At 35.1% G+C, this 16,199-nt stretch overlaps 1 long non-coding RNA gene across 2 annotated transcripts; it reads right to left on the bottom strand.

Moving 5' to 3' along the window:
• Positions 1-7,993: 7,993 nt before the first annotated feature.
• Positions 7,994-9,165, bottom strand: LOC145033891 (uncharacterized). 2 transcript variants are annotated; one of them, XR_013677765.1, is made up of 3 exons: positions 8,892-9,102; positions 8,558-8,816; positions 7,994-8,301 (listed from the first exon to the last, which is right to left on the bottom strand). It is a non-coding gene; the product is annotated as an uncharacterized LOC145033891 (long non-coding RNA). The 2 variants fall into 2 exon arrangements; XR_013677764.1 differs by lacking the exon at positions 7,994-8,301 and having other exon boundaries at positions 8,365-8,816; positions 8,892-9,165.
• Positions 9,166-16,199: the final 7,034 nt, after the last annotated feature.

Here is a 16,199-nt window from a genome sequence, read left to right as displayed (position 1 = left end):
CGTCGAAATTGATCTTGATAGTGGAAGTGAAAGGAAACTTGTTCGTCATGAAGAAATTAGATTTGGATTCGAGACACCTCAAAGGGACTCTCTATTTAAGTATACTTTCTAGGAAAATAGAAGTCTTTGTGGCCATGTACATGTATCTCCTATGGATACAATCACTAATTTAGATGAATCTCCATCTACTACCATCCCTACGAAGGCAGGTGTCACACCACCTGAGGTTTCGCAAACTAAGTCAGTTTACGAAGGCAGGTGTCACACCACCTGAGCTTTCGCAAACTAAGTCAGTTACAGAGGAGATTGAAACCTCAGGCCTCCCTGTGCACATATATGATATGGACATAAATCTAACTATGGTTGAAGGGATGATGCATAGCGAAGCCCATGGTACATCTTCCGTTGAAACATCTTGTGTCACCATGGTACATATTCCATTGAAACATCTTTTGTCCATACCACAATTATTATTTCCTCTACCATTGAAACCACCCTCATTGATACTTCAACTTGTTTACCACCATTTTCTTCTCCAATCCCATCTACACTACCTGCTTCTACCATCTCACCCACTTTTTTGAACATCATGCATGAACAAATCACAACTCTTTTCTCTTCTCAATCCACTGAAGACGAAAAGAAAATTCCCGAAGATGGGCCTGGTGATGATGATGATGTCATGTTTTCTTTTTTAGAAATTCAATTAGATCCTGAAGAAGATAATAATCCAAATAACATAATCATGTTAGGAAAAAAATTAGATTCTCAATCTCAAGTTGAATTCCTTGTTACAAATTCAAGCAGCTATAGGAGGAAGAAGCATTGTTTCGTGTGTTGAAGTGGATATTCTGCTGAAATCACACGAGAATAATTTAAAGATTGATATGGAGCATATTGAGAGGAAACATGAAGAGCATTCAATAATCATGCTCGAAATTATAAATATGAGGTTACAAAACTATGTGATGTTACAATATAACATTATGAGATTTTTTTGAGCAAGTCAAAAAGGTGGTGGAATCTGCAAACCTCAAAGTTGCTAAGTTGAAGTTAGAAATGACAAAAGTGGTGAAAAAATTGATAAGAATTACTCCATTCTTCATGTCAAGGTTGATGTTATTGCTGATGCGATCACGAAACTTGTGGAGTATAACACTTCGTTCTCAACCAAGCTTGATGCCAAGACATGACAAGATTCTAAAATGTTTGAAAAGCTTGATGCAAAGACATATCGAAGATTGAGCTTTCTCATTAATCTTTTCTCTCTCAGGAATCTATCACGAAGATTATTTCTTTTATTAAAAAGAATGTCAAGGTAAAGCTTGATCTTCTTCTTAAGTTGGTGCTTCTGTTGCCAAAAAATGCCCTACATGCGAAACATTTGGTGAAAGGGGGGGGGGAGGTGTTGGCCCTTCGAAAGTAATTGATTAGTGTAAAGTCGTAGGGAAGGTGATATCAACTCAAATTTCAACATCACTTCCAGTTTCAATGACTACTACTTCTATAACTACAACATCGAGGCTGATAACAAAATGGATATTTATTGGCGAGAGTGTTGGGGGATCAAATTCAAGTTCAAAACCACCTCCTGCAAAAGATAATAAGGGTGACAAGGGAAAGTGTATTGAGAAAGTTATTTATGAAGAAGAGAACAAGTGAAATGTGGATAAGGAAATTGAAAGGCAACGACAGATAAACAATATTATGAGACAAGGAGAATATGATCCACGAGGTTTAAACAAGGGTCATACCAATAAGCATTCATGTTTTGAGACAATTGAACAATTCGTTTCATCAGGGAAGATGCATAATTTTAGAAAGTTTCCAAAGAAAATTTATGATATTGAAAACTCTTACTTTAATCAACTGGATTTTCCAATAAATCAACTGATGTTTGTTTTTTCTTAGTATCAGTTGGTCGATCAATTCGAAGAGAAAGATGAGTATAAGAGATTAAAGATGAGATTCCATGTGTTTTGGGAAGAATGAAAATGAAGTTTGGTATTCAGTCAAGGTTATTAACATGTTGAACATTTCAAGAGAGTGTTTGTTCAATGGTTTATTGCAGAATTTTTGCTATTATGTGGTCAATGCGAATAATGTTGAATGTGACTTCTTGGTTGCAGACTTCGCAATAATGAACTTGAATGAGCTGATCAATGTGACAAAGATTCTAAGCAATGTTGATGTGTCAATGCTTTAGGAAAACAACAAGGATGATTTCTTGATAGGGTTTCCTCATATCAAAGTATTCATAGATAATTACTATGATTTCTTGGCAGCAACAGATACCCACCTTGCAATGGCGGTGAATAGGACTTTGACAGTTCCTCAGTTTATGCTGAAAGGAAATATTAATATCAAAGATTATGTTGATGGGGGAGAATGTTCATAAACCATTAGGGGTTGTTTTTCTTGGAAAGAACAAGAATGGAAAAATGACTAAATTTTTATTCTAATTTTGCAATGTGGAGAGGTACACGAACTCTAAATATACGAGTCTTTAAGTTCGTCTCAACAATTGCAAGAAGAATAATACAGAAGATAAAGCTAAAATCCAATAGACTATTATTTGGTGTATGGAGGTTCGTTCAATACTTCACTAGACCATGAAGATGATGGCATAAGTTTGATAGGTCTTGCTAAAGAGGAGATTGTAACGTTTAAAATATCTACTAAGGTGTCGCAGTATGTTTAGGTATGGGTAGTGCCGATGTCGAAGCCAAGTATTTCGAATGTATGTATTATGTAGGGCAGTTTTGAGGTCGAAGCTTAAATGTTTAGCCCTTACGTATTTTTTATATGCGTTTGTATCACCCTATAAATAGGGTAATTGTAGGAGTCGATTGTAGGAGTCGAATGTATGCGTTTGTATCACCCTATAAATAGGGTAAATGTTTAGCTCTCTCGTGTTCTTTTGTACTTGCTCAGACATAATCAACGAGCCAAACTAAATTCATTTACATTTTTGTTCATAAAGCTTTCTGTTCTTGATTTCATTCTTAATACTAATTTCAAACTCACTACAAAACCAGGTATCAGACCGATTGGGGCTTTCGAAGTAGGAGGGACTTCTCCGTCTTTGGAAAGCTTAGAATTAGTGGTAGAGGACCTAGATTGTGTATGTGTAGAAATAAGAGGGATTTCCAAAATAACTCATGGGTGTGTCACATGGGTCTCCAACGGACTATATTCAATAACAGCACCATCTTCTTGGGAAGAAGCGGGTAGATTATGTGCTGACACCCTGTGAATGTGTGCATGCAATATTCAAACTCCAAAGGGTACTTCGGAAGAGTGGACGGGAGGGGTTGGCTGTGATCTAGAGTCAAATTGAATGCCAATATGTGTTTCCTATTAAGAGGATCCACTATCTTCGGTTCTGTTTTTTGCTGTAGCTGTTGACGGTGAGGCCTTTCGTTTAGCTATTTTCTTTTTTCGACCACTAGTAGAAACTATTTTTTTCAAATCCGAAGGTTGTTCCTTTGAGACTCGGGAAAATTGTGTAGTATCATACACAACCAAAGTCTCAAGATCGTGTTTAAAATAAATTAAGTTAGATGGAACCACTGCCAACATATGTTGTAGGAAGCGACGGACAAGTCTGAAAGCATATTGGTTTGGTAACCCATAAGTTTTAAAGGCCTTAAAGGAATAGTATTCCTCATTGAGATCAGAATTGAGAGGAGTGGATTCTAATCTTTCATTGTACAACTATTGAAGTGTCAGAGCTAGGAATCTTGGACTTGAGATCTCGTTTGGTTTCCTTTGGATGAAAAACTTCCAAAAGTCTTGCCATAACACCTCAGTAAAATCAAATATGTTGCTTCTTCCAGAATAGATGATGTACACGACGTACAATATGTCTTTGCTCATGGTAACAATACCACCAGACTTTCCAGATAATCTTTTAAGTATTATGTGCATCAGAACAATCCAAAGTACATGAACAACGAACTTCATGAACTCCTTAGCCTTGAATTCACCATTATACCCAATTTCATTGAGAAACATCTGATACTCTTCAAATGTGGGTACTTGAACATGAAAACCCTTGGAGTTTTCTGGTATGTCGATTGCTTTGAGGAAATTGTTGTTGTACAAGGGAACAACTTTTTCATCGACAATCTTAACAAGATTTTGATCCGCTTAAAGGCTTTATGAAGAATGCGAAGACGAAGTTTATGGTTGGGGATTTTGGTGAGTGAAACTGATATATATGGGATGATGATAGATGAACTCGATCATGATATGGATTGATTCATCATAATCCATGGGATCTAGTGAAACAGGTGGATTGTTTCCCTATGGATATGCACAATGGATGATGATGAGGCGGCACACTTGGAATATTTCTTCTTGGTTGCAAGTTTGGTGTTGAGTTCGAAAGTATTATGAGGTGTCGAAATGTGCCTTAGTCCATTTTAGTGTCGAAGCTTGTTTGTACATTTTTTATTACAAGGGAATTATGTTTCGAAACTTAAGTGTCTTATTCCTTTTAATTTTTTTTATGCTTTCTTGATCCCTATATATATATATATATATATATATATATATATATATATATATATATATATATATATATATATATATATATATATATATACTAGTAGAGTACCCGCGCGAAGCGGCGGCGGCTCATAGTTTCGTAGGAGGAATTGTTTTCGGTGGCAATAAGTTTTTTTTCAACATGTTACCGGATAAGCATAAAAGTTGTGATTTAGTTTAAATGGGAAATACGTTGTATATTTTAGGTTAAATATGATACAATGTTAATTCAATTAAAAATAACAATATGTTGCTATTATAGGTTAAATATGAAAGTATGTTGTTATTATAGGTTAAATATGAAAGTGTTGTTATAGGTTAAATGTTAAAGTACATGGCTATATCAGGTTAATGTCATACTCCGAAGAATGTACTACAATGCGAGCATCAAATATGTTGTTTTTTGTGAGTAGTTTTCTTCCTTTAAGAGGATGGGGGTTGTAATCTTTCGGCTAATAGTTTCTTAAATTATTTATATTGAAATTTATTTTACATGCAATGGACAATAGTGAGTGGTTAGGAATATTACAATATACTTCCTCTGGACAATATTTATTGTCCAATTATGATTTTAATGATTACATTTACTGGAAAGAAGCACAATAACAACCAACTTGCATTTTTGTTAAAAGCTTCAAATCTTTAGCTATTATCTAAAAAAACAGAGTATGTTGAATATTATTGGTAACAAAACTATAGTTAACGTTTTTAAAATTAAGGGATAATGATTTGAAAGGGTAACGAACTTTCGACTTTTGTCACATTTAGTCACTAAACTTTTTTTCGTTATCTATTTACAATTGAATTATTGAAACTGTTCACATTTTACCCTTATGACCGGCTGTTACCGGTCATAAGGGTAAAATGTGAACAATTTCAATAGTTTAGTGGCAAATAGATAACGAAAAAAAGTTTAGTGACTAAATGTGAACAAAATCAAAAGTTTGTTTCCCTCTAAAAAGTTCAATGACTAAATGTGAACAAACTTCCTATTTTATTATGTTTTAGCAAAATTATTTATTTTTGTTTAATTGTAGCAACATTTGTTGATGAAGAAATCTATAAAATAAAAAAACAAAATGCAACATCCGGATTTCCAGGTATCATAATTTAAGTATTTTTCTTTTGAGTGAAAAAGAGAGACTCGGCGAATTGACGCCTCAACTCATCGAGTAAGGTCACAACTGATGACTCGGATTAATGAATGGACTCGACAAGTCGGTGAGGCGACTCGACGAGTCTGCGCTGTTGGCAGAAACCCTAAATCTTTGGGCCCGAGCCATATTTAAAGGCACTTATGGCCTTCAATTGCCACTACCTTTCCCATAAGTGAGAACCTTAGCGAGCTTGAGTGTGTAGAGTGAGAGGAAGAGCTATCTTGAGCTTTTTGGTGTGATAGATCTGGACCCTTCTAGGTTCAGAGAGCCGAGAATATGAAGCTTTTGTAGAGTAAACCTTGGGGTTCGAAGTTAGGAAGCATTTATGGGATTTTTATGGTAGATATAGTTACTTTCATCTTACACATAGATATGAAGTATTTTATATAAATTACGTGCTATGTGTGCATATTATTTGAATACTTGCTGTCTATGCTGGATGAACGATTTTATACATATTTTAAAAGATTTAAACGGTATATTTATTTTATATCTACAAATATGTTACGGATGAAACATGGGTAGATGAAATAGTTGGTGTGTGATGAACTAAAATGATGAGAGATATGTGATGATAATTAGGTATATAGATGATGATGAATATGTGATGTAGGATGAAAAGAGATACCATAACCTTAACCAACAATGTAACGATGTAGTCATCTACCAGAGTATAGATGGCGACCATGAACTATTCTATACATCACAGTGGAAACACCAGCAGGCCCATAACCTGTAGGTGATGAATTACGAGTTTAGGCGATGTTGTAACTACGTATTCATGCGATGATACTCTAAACCCTTACTATGAATTACGACTTCGACGATGTTGTAACTACATAGTCATGGGATGTCACAAATTTCGCATGCCAAACCAATGGTCATAATTCACATCAGTGAGAATGGTTCATTTTTTTGTAAAACCAAAATCAGATTGGAAATTTTGATTTTTTATTTTGGAAAATGTCAAACCATTGGTATTGTATTTCGGTTTTGGTTTTTTGTTTTTTTTTTAAATATATTTTCAGGGTTTTGTTTGTTTTTTTTTTTTATTTCATAGATTTCTTCATCAACAAATATTGTTACAATTTAACAAAAATAAATAATTTGCTAAAACATAATATAAGAGGAAGTTTGTTCACATTTAGTCATTGAACTTTTTAGAGGGAAACAAACTTTTGATTTTGTTCATATTTAGTTACTAAACTTTTTTTCGTTATCTATTTGCCATTGAACTATTGAAACTGTTCACATTTTACCCTTATGACCGGCTGTTGCCGGTCATAAGGGTAAAATGTGAACAGTTTCAATAGTTCAATGGCAAATAGATAACGAAAAAAACTTTAGTGACTAAATGTGACAAAAATCGAAAGTTCATTACCCTTTCAAATCATTATCCCTAAAATTAAAGTTACTTTCTAATTTTGAGTCGATAAATGAATTATTCAACAGACCATAAAACTTTAAAACTGTTGACTAATGTGTAGCTTGGGCCTCTTTTTTAAATGGATATTAAACTAATATGGTTTTATAAAAATCCAGTTTCTAACTTAATTTTTTCTTAATATTTAAATTTATTCCAACCGAATAATAAAAACTAATATTATAATCAATTGAAATATAGAAAATATTAATTTTATTATATAAATTATAAAATTAATAACAAAATCGGGGAATAAAATATTAGAAATGTCAGTAAAAAGAGGAAAATGTTTAGAACCAAATTGTATTGTCTTATATTTTTTCTGTTTTTTTCAAACAAATATTTGACAGTCATTTTTAAACCAAATTTAAGTTTTTCATATATTTTCTTCTTGTCAAAAAAAGATATGACGGTCTTTTTTTATTATTTAAATGTACCATCCTTATAAGACAACTTTTAATGTTTAAAAAAATAAAAATATTAATAAGGACCTCATGTATATGTATTCTACATGTGTTCATAAAATATCCATGCAATAATTAATTGTGCTACAAACATTTTTCAGAAAACTAATTAGAAACATAAAACGGTTTCATAATAATTACCTCAATCTATAATTTTTTTAAGAGCAAAGTTTTGTTTAAAAATTCTCCATTTATGCTTAGAGTTTTGTATTTTCTTTAAAATCAGGTTTTAATATAATTTTTTTTATGATTTTCCTTTAAAACTAAAAAACCTTTTTATCTAAATCAAGTAAAAACACTACAAATAAATTATCAACAAAAATTAAACAGATAGAATATAATAAAAACATTGACTATTTCTTATGAACATAGTAATAAAAAGTAAACATACAACCAAATACAAAATAAATCAACATCCATTAAATTTTCTTGCAAAATGATATCATATATCTTTTTTTTTTATTTTACCGTAGCTTCTTACAGTTTAACACAAACTTTAACGTCACCAAATCTTGGAGGTACATTTTCAACCATATCTAAAAAATTTAGAATCAGATCTAAAATCTCTAGAACATATTTACATAATGATTCTTCAAAAGCAAACTGATCTAAAAACTATAACCATGTATTCCTGTAGTAAAATCAAAATTAAAATCTTTAGAAAAATAGTAAAAAAAACTGAAATAGATCTTGGAAAACCAGCTACCTGCAACAAATCAAATAAAAATAGAAAATATCAACCTTTGATTACAAATCTATAATATACCAGTAACAAAAATGTGTTTAGATCTACTGTTTTTGGGTAAAACATACATTCTGTGATTTTAGATCTACTGCTTTTGAGTAGCTCTTGATAATAAAAATGTGAAGATGAACAGATATATTAGAATAAAAAACAACATCATAACTGATACTTATTGTGAACAACAAAAAGAAAGAAAAACCCTCAACTTCCCTCTAACCTTACTATAGTTGGCTTTTCTTGATTTGCTCGCTGAAGGTAAAAGAAGTAAATAGTAAGACCAAAAAAAAAGATATCGCGTACTTACAAAAAGATACACGTAGTTAGGAGGCGTTTTAGAAAGAGAAAAACGGAGTTTAGAGTATACAAATCGATCGAAGATAAAGTGAGTGTGCAAGATCGAGTAGCGCCAAAAATGGTGGCCGTTTAGCGCTTCTGCATCATTCTCCAATCAAAAGTCTCCATCTCTATCAGTTGCTCTGAATACACACATAAAACAGAATTAAGAGTGAGCAAGGAATGTCATATACTAAACCAACATACAAAAAATATACCTTGGTGGATGGGAGTGGAGGAGAAGGTTGGTGACGAAACAGATGCAGGTGGTGGTGGAGTATGAGTGAAAGGGGTAACCGTTTGTGGTGAGTGTTCCGAATTCGACACCAACGGAGATCGAAAGAGTAAACCAAAGAGAGATTTTTGGGTGTAGGCTTTGGAGAGAGCACACGACTGCATCAAATGAAGGTGGCGATGTTATAGTTAGGATTTTATACCTAGCGTTAGAAAGACATGGAATTCAAATACTCGTGACTTCTTTGGGCTCATGGATTGCCAGCATGTACATATCCAGACCATCCATCTAATAATTAATGGCCATGATTTTATCCCCTAGTTTTTTAAGAAATTGTCTTAAAAATAATATAATATATATATATATATATATATATATATATATATATATATATATATATATATATATATATATATATATATATATATATATATATATATATATATATGGGATAAGTACTAGAGTTAGAGATGGACGTCATTCACATTTTATTCTCTAAATATTCTCTGTACTTTAGAAAGCTTAATTGAGCCAACCAGACTTTATTTAGATATTTTGTTCATAATTATTACATAACTCTGATCTCATATATCATACTCGATTAAACCACAACTACAATTGGTATCAGACCAGGAATCACATAGTTTTCACTCTGATTTTCTTTAGATTTCAAAAGTTTTTTGAGTCTCGTTCTAGATTCAAAATTTTCCACTCTTTTGAATATTAAAATCTTTGTAGACCATTTGTTTTGAGTCAATTATGTATTTTGTTGTTCAAATCGAGTACTTGTTGTCAATTTCTGATAATTTTCATTGTTAGATCTCGATTTTTGAAGCTTTCTTCAAAAACCTTTCGTACAACAATGGTGAATTTTCACATGAACACCATGACATCTTACTCTCATCTTCTTGGTGTTTCAGCAAAGATTCCAATGTTAATTATTGAGTTCTACGATCAATGGGCTGATCGTATGGAGGACTATTTGAATGGAATTGATGAAGAGCTTTGGAAATCCATAATCGGTGATGTTCGTTCGGCTGCTGATTGATAAAACATTGGAACTTCTTCTAATAATCAAAATGTTATAGAACAAGATAAGAAATTGCTGAAAAATGAAAAGAAATGTATGCGAGAACTTCGTGGTGCCTTTCCACCAATGGTATACAATTATGTGTGTAGTTGTAAAACTTCAAAGGAGATTTAGGATACATTGAAGGAGAAATATCAAGGAAACGAGAAAAAAAAAATCAGTTCAGGCAAACAATGTCCGCTGGAGTTAGGAGAGTCTAATCAGAAGGAAGGAGACTAAATTGAGTCTTATTACGATCAAGGGTTTTCTAAAATAATGGAGAAATGTCAGCACAAAAACCTTTCAAGTATTCCTCTTTGAATGATCTTTATAATGTGTTAAAATGTCACACCCTCGAACCTTATAAACAAACAGCGAAAACGTTCGGGGATGGATGACGTCATGCATAGTATGACAACAATCGTATAATAGCAATCAAAGTAAACACAACCATTACATTACAATATGAATATTTACATTCGTTTGAAAACATAGTTTGTACACATCAGTATATAACAGAAGTAAGATATGAGACTCCAAAAACTCCAACTTCTCTAAAAGATGGAACGGCTACCTGTCTATCGTTGTCTTCAGAATACAAGCGTTTTGAAAATGTATCAGCATAAAGCTGGTGAGTTCATAGGCATGTCTTTGTATTGAAAACTATTCACTAAATTTGTACAAATGATTTCTTTTCATTATAAGTAAAATATCGTTTGTATCGAAACCCAGGTCAATCACCAGTAAGTAAAATGTGTTACATTTGAAAACCCTGGCTACCACTAGAAAGTGATGTCGGTTCTGTTGAAAAACCCTGGTTGTCACCAGTTTGTAAGGTAGTTTTCTTACTTAAAATAAATCCAAAGGTTGTATGTAACATCCCTCTCTGTCACGTATCACAATATTGTCCGCTTTGGGCCACTCGGCACGAGGACTTCCCAGGGGGTCACCCATCCCGGTACTACTCCCGCCCGAGCACGCTTAACTGCAGAGTTCTTATGGGATCTGCTGCCCTCATGGCTTTAAAACGCGTTGTGACAAGGAAAGTATCCACACTCCTTATAAGGAATGCTTAGTTCTCCTTCCCAGCCGATGTAGGATCAGGTGCAACCCACCTTCACCCCCCATTATAGGGTTCGACGTCCCTGTCGAACACATCGACCCGTGCCCCAGCTCTGATACCATTTGTAACATCCCCCTCTGGCACGTATCACAATATTGTCCGCTTTGGGCCACTCGGCACGAGGACTTCCCAGGGGGTCACCCATCCCGGTACTACTCCCGCCCGAGCACGCTTAACTGCAGAGTTCTTATGGCATCTGCTGCCCTCATGGCTTTAAAACGCGTTGTGACAAGGAAGGTATCCACACTCCTTATAAGGAATGCTTAGTTCTCCTTCCCAGCCGATGTAGGATCAGGTGCAACCCACCTGATGTCACAACTGGAAATTTTGTGTCATGTAATCTATACATTCAAGCTTATGTGAATCAAAAACTTCAATCAAATACATCATACAAATACTACAAATAGTCATCAAACAATTGGGAACACTAGAAGTTCTTAATTAGGTCCATTTTGGGACTAGAACTTCCTTATTGGACCTAATGGGCCAATAAGCTTCCAATTTAACTATCTTGGGTTTAGAACCCTAATTGGATTCAAATTGGACCCACATTTATTTTATTCAACATTTTAGGTCATGTTGGACCTAGAATGAAATGAACTAAAAGCCTTGATACATGAATAACCTAAACTAGTCCAATAAAAATATGAAAATCCTACCACATTCTTTTAGGTATAAAACACACCCTAACTAACTCTAATTTTGGGCTTAAGGGGAAAAAGCCCAAATTTTTCTTCTCCCTTTCCAATTCTCGGCCCAAGGCCCAAACCCAAAGAGAAATGGAAGTGTTGACTTTGGATGCCACCTCACTAATACCCAAAGGACATCCATGCATTGTATCTCATTTTTCCATGCAAGTATCACTTCAAAGATCACCTCACTTCTTCCTCTCCCTCACTCTCGGCCGAATCCCAAACACACACACAAACATTTCACTCATCTTTTCTCTCAAAGAGCTCTCTCCATTTCTCTCCAAATTTTCGAAGATCCAAGAGGAATTCAAGGGAGTTCTTCCACAAAGATCATCATCTAGGTAAGTTGAAGCTTGGATCCACACTTTAGACTTCTTCTTATATCCAAAAACCTCTTCTTAACTCTCATGAAATCATGAACATGTGTCTTAGAACTCCATAAACTCGACATCCTCAACAAGGGGTGCTAGGGTCGAAAATCACCAAGTTTTCTTCCATCCTTTCTTCAAAAACCGAATCAACACCCAAAGGTGAGTTTCATACCCCCTTATTTTCGGTTTTTATAAGTTTTTGTGGGGGAGAATACAAGAAAAGGTGTAGATCCATCATTATGTGTATGTTGTGGTTGATTTCTATGCTTGTATGTGTGTTTTGTATGATTTTGATGCTAGATCTAGTGATGAAATGCTAAAAACCGAGATATATGTTTTATTCTAGCATAAAATATACTATTACATGCAAAGTATACTAAGAAAAATAGCCAAATGGCTTGACAACACTTATTTTGGGCTAAAAACTCATTTTTTTGACATAAAATGTTAAAAATACAAAGTTGAAGGGTCTAAAATGAAATATTTCGAAATCTGATGGGTGAGATGAGTCAAAACAGTTTACATAATGCATTTTCTAAAAATGTGCTATTTGAAGGGTTAAAAACATCAATTCCAAGCTTATTGGGCTAAATATGACATTTTCAGCCCAATGAGGCCCAATATGCGAAATTTTCTAATTTGGAGGACCAAAACTGCATTTTTCTGTAAAACAGTGGACTATAAGTGTTCCATGTACTTTTCAAAGGTTTAAAATGCTTTTCAAATTTAAAAAGGACCAAAGTTGCAAAGATTTTCCAAATTGGGCCAAAAATGTAAAAATTGCGAAAAAGAGGGGTTATAACCGAGAAAACTGCAATTTCAAGGACTTAAGCTGTTTTCTATGAAAAATATGCTGGAAAATACTTATTTCAATCATTTTTGGTGTTAAAATGTCAAGAAAATTGATTTAAGAACCAAACCGGAAAGTTTTTAAATAAAGGGGTGAAAAGGGTAAATTTTACAAATAAGGAGGGACTGAAAACAGAAAATTCTCAAGGCTAGTTCAATACATGCAATTTGACCAAATGATGGTACCACGCCTATCGACGAAATATAATACATTACAATACCAAAAGTCGTTGTCAAACGAATTGGTTCGGTCTCGAACCAATAACAATCTGAAACTACTTACACGACGACACTATGACATTACGACATTACGATTCATAACTAATAACGATTGGGAAATCACTATACATACGAGTGTGCACAGACGTCTACGCACCATCTTTGGGCCCCAAAAGTGTAAAATCTTGTTTGTTGAGCCTAGCTAGCCCAATGACCTGATCTTAAGGCCCGAAGACCTCTCTCTTACGAAGTGTTGGGTTTTACCGATCCGACATAACGTAAAAGGACTTTCAATGGCAAACATGCTGCTGGTCCCCAAGGGTCCTTCAGTGCTGCTAGTAAAGTCTGTAACTCACGATTGCGGGTTGGGCTTCGGGCCCTTCGCAATTGCAATGGTCTTGAACGACGCGGGGAAATACCGACGGTTTCGCACCTTCTCTTCTTCCCTCCGGTCGTGGGACTACACAAGTCCTGGAGGATTGAGTGGTGTGAAGAATTACGAGTGACGCCTAAGGGATCGCTTGTAAGGTTGTCGATTGGACGTTTTCATTAACGCATGTCACAATACTTCACCACCCACTGTATTCTCAATGCCTCCGGAGCTCAACGGTATCCTCTAACGCAACGAAACAACGGTATACAAACTAAGTAAAGCAAAGTGATAGGAAAACGTCGGGTTTTCCTAGGGTTTTCAACAATTACAATTATGAATTATCGGTCGAATTTCACAACTCTTACGCTTACATCTAGTAGAATTCAAACAAGCATACTCATGGATCATCACATATTTTTACACTATTCTATTTTTAGAAAATATCGGATTTTATGATGGTTTTCAAACAATACATTGGATTTCAAACACTACTTATGAACTCACCAACATTTCATATGTTGACGTTTTCAAAATACTTGTATTCTCAGGTAACAGATAAGGTGAAGGATGATTTGTACTCTATGACGTTTTTGCTGTGGTTTAAGTAGTATCAAACAGTTATTTTTTTTTGAGAATGTAATGTTTTGAACAATGTAAACGCTACCGGTTGTATTATCCCAAATGTTGGTGATGTATAATGTTATGTTTCATGTATATGCATTGTGATGGTATTCAATGAGTCACGACAGCCCCCGGATGTTTCCGCCGTCTGGTTCGGGGGTGTGACAGGTTGGTATCAGAGCTTTGTTTATAGTGAACTAGCATATCTAGCCACATATGGATATGCAACTATAAACCAAAAATAGGGACTAACATAATTCTGAACAAAACAAGTAAATAAAACACCCTTGCTTGCACTAGGAATAGGAACATAACGCCGAACCAAACAAAAATAATACTAGTGTCTCGGTTAATTCAGGACTGTTCTTAGTAATACCAAGGAGTGAATGCAGCCTGATCAACTACATTCTCTCCAAAGTAAAACTAACACACGTCCTGATGAGATCGGGATTTCTAGGGAACCTAAAACTATACCCCTACCACTGAAAAGAGAACGTCTGTTTAGCTTGTGCCATAGCGTTAGAATCATAGGAAAGTGATAGCTTATTCGTATACTTTCTCCCAGTCTTCATGGAGGGAGAGCATCAGGGCATTCAGTTCCTCCAAGTCCCAGGGGCACACGGTGTCACACCCCCGAACCAGACGGCGGAAACGTCCGAGGGCTATTGTGACTCATTGAATACCATCACAATGCATATACATGAAACATAACATAAAACATCACCAACATTTGGAATAATACAACCGATAACGTTTACATTCGTTACATTGTTCAAACGTTACATTCTCAAAATAACTGTTCAACACCACTTAAACCACAGCAAACATCATAGAGTACAAATCATCCTTCACCTTATCTGTTACCTGAGAATACAAGTATTTTGAAAACGTCAACATATGAAATGTTGGTGAGTTCATAAGTAGTGTTTGAAATCCAATGTATTGTTTGAAACCCATCAGAAAATCCGATATTTTCTAAAAATAGAATAGTGTAAAAATATGTGTTGATCCATGAGTATGCTTGTTTGAATTCTATAGATGTAAGCGTAAGAGTTGTGAAAATTCGACCGGTAATTCATAATTGTAATTGTTGAAAACCCTAGGAAAACCCGACGTTTTCCTATCACTTTGCATTACTTAGTTTGTATACCGTTGTTTCGTTGCGTTAGAGGAAATCGTTGAGCTCCGGAGGCATTGAGAATACAATGGGTGGTGAAGTGTTGTGACGTACGTTAATGAAAACGTCCAATCGACAACCTTACAAGCGATTCCTTAGGCGCCACTCGTAATTCTTCACACAACTCGATCCTCCCGGACTTGTGTAGTCCCACGACCGGAGGGAAGGAGAGAAGGTGCGAAACCCTCGGTATTTCCCCGCGTCGTTCAAGACTAATGCAATTGCGAAGGGCCCGAAGCCCAACCCGCAATCGTGAGTTACCGACTTTACTAGCAGCACTGAAGGACCCTTGGGGACCAGCAGCACGTTTGCCATTGAAAGTCCTTTTACGTTATGTCGGATCGGTAAAACCCAACACTTCGTAAGAGAGAGAGATCTTCGGGCCTTAAGATCAGGTCATTGGGCTAGCTAGGCTCAACGAACAAGATTTTACACTTTTGGGGACCAAAGATGGTGCGTAGACGTCTGTGCACACTCGCATGTATAGTGAATTCTCCATCATTATTAGTTATGAATCGTAATGTCGTAACGTCGTCGTGTTAGTGCTTTCGGATTTTTATTGGTTCGAGACCGAACCAATTCGTTTAACAACGACTTTTGGTATTGTAATGTATTGTATTTCGTCGACAAGCGTGGTACCATCAATTGGTCAAATTGCATGTATTAACTAGCCTTGAAGATTTTCTGTTTTCAGCCCCTCCTTAATTGTAGAATTTACCCTTTTCACCCCTTTATTTAAAAACTTTCCGGTTTGGTCCTTAAATCAATTTTCTTGACATTTTTAACACCAAAAATTA

Source organism: Lactuca saligna, chromosome 3, assembly GCF_052625555.1.
Source record: "Lactuca saligna cultivar CGN05327 chromosome 3, ASM5262555v1, whole genome shotgun sequence".
In the NCBI taxonomy this organism is placed as follows: domain Eukaryota; kingdom Viridiplantae; phylum Streptophyta; class Magnoliopsida; order Asterales; family Asteraceae; genus Lactuca; species Lactuca saligna.
The sequence above is the reverse complement of the archived record's forward strand: the minus strand, read 5'-3'. Positions and strand labels throughout refer to the sequence as shown.